The sequence below is a fragment of the Saccopteryx bilineata genome, chromosome 10 (assembly GCF_036850765.1).
Source record: "Saccopteryx bilineata isolate mSacBil1 chromosome 10, mSacBil1_pri_phased_curated, whole genome shotgun sequence".
NCBI lineage: Eukaryota > Metazoa > Chordata > Mammalia > Chiroptera > Emballonuridae > Saccopteryx > Saccopteryx bilineata.
The window spans coordinates 25,448,930-25,449,972 of record NC_089499.1 but is presented as its reverse complement, the minus strand read 5'-3'; the positions used below and the strand labels follow the sequence as shown (position 1 = coordinate 25,449,972).

The 1,043-nt window shown below is 38.8% G+C and overlaps 1 non-coding gene across 1 annotated transcript; it reads left to right on the top strand.

The window, feature by feature from the left end:
* The first annotated feature begins 578 nt into the window (after nt 1–578).
* Nucleotides 579–709, top strand: LOC136314826 (small nucleolar RNA SNORA72). Its single transcript, XR_010727405.1, has one exon. It is a non-coding gene; the product is annotated as a small nucleolar RNA SNORA72 (small nucleolar RNA).
* Nucleotides 710–1,043: the final 334 nt, after the last annotated feature.

Below are 1,043 nucleotides of genomic sequence, written 5' to 3'. Positions count from 1 at the left end.
GTACAAGCTAGCAAGCCTAACACAGCTGTTTTCCCCACATACGTGTAGGAAAGATTTTTCTAGACAAGGGGCCTGATGAGGTCTTGAGAATAGAAACGAAATACATATTTCAAGAATACAAGTAAAAACCTAATTCTAAAGCTAGTATGCCATTGGTATTGGAAGATTTGGACTTTTCCCTGCATACAGAAATGACTTAGTTCACAGCATCTGCTAAAAAATGGACACATAACTTTTTAAAGAATTTGTTCTAAAATTGAGAATCTCTAATGAGTGACAATGTCTATTAGGAATGCCTTTAAACTGTATACCATAGCTATCTAAAGAAGGATGATACAATTTACAGTGACTTCAGCTCTTTTTAAATTATTCATTTTTAAAAACTCAAAATCAAGAAGATGAAAAAGAGGAAAATAGCTGAATGAATTAAACAGAGTTCTCGTTTGACAGCAATGGAAAACCCGTGACTGGAAGCACTTGATGCAATACCTTCTACAAAGGATGTATCCAAGTTTACGTTTTTGATTGCTTTTAAAACTCTTCACCTTTTCAACGCCGCGTAAGAAAATAAATGTCAGCTGCGGCTGTTCTGCTTTTGTACTAATCAGGGCAGGCTACACATTCATTCGCTATATTAAGACCATGCGTGTATCCTCAGACCTAGTTCTTTCTGTAGGTAGGTCTGTTTTTATAAATGCTGGTGATAAACCAAAAAAAAAAAAAAAAAAAAGTGTCCAATTGATATTGAAGCACTCTCCTAACTGCAGGCATAAGTTTTGAAAAAAAGAGTTGCATGTCCTGTTTCATTGTAATGCTGGTGGTTGAAGCCAGGCAGGTTCGCATAGAATATGGACAGGAGGTAGAGGAACTGTTGGGCTATTATTGGAGGCTCGCAGAGACAAGGCGAATGACCAAAGAAAGGAAAATGCTTTTTGCAGTGGAGGACAAGGGATCAGGAAAACCACCCCTCAAGGTGGTGGCTGAGGGAATCAGGGAACCACACCTTGTGGTTGGCAGGAGAGTGATCTGGGAGAATCGCCCTG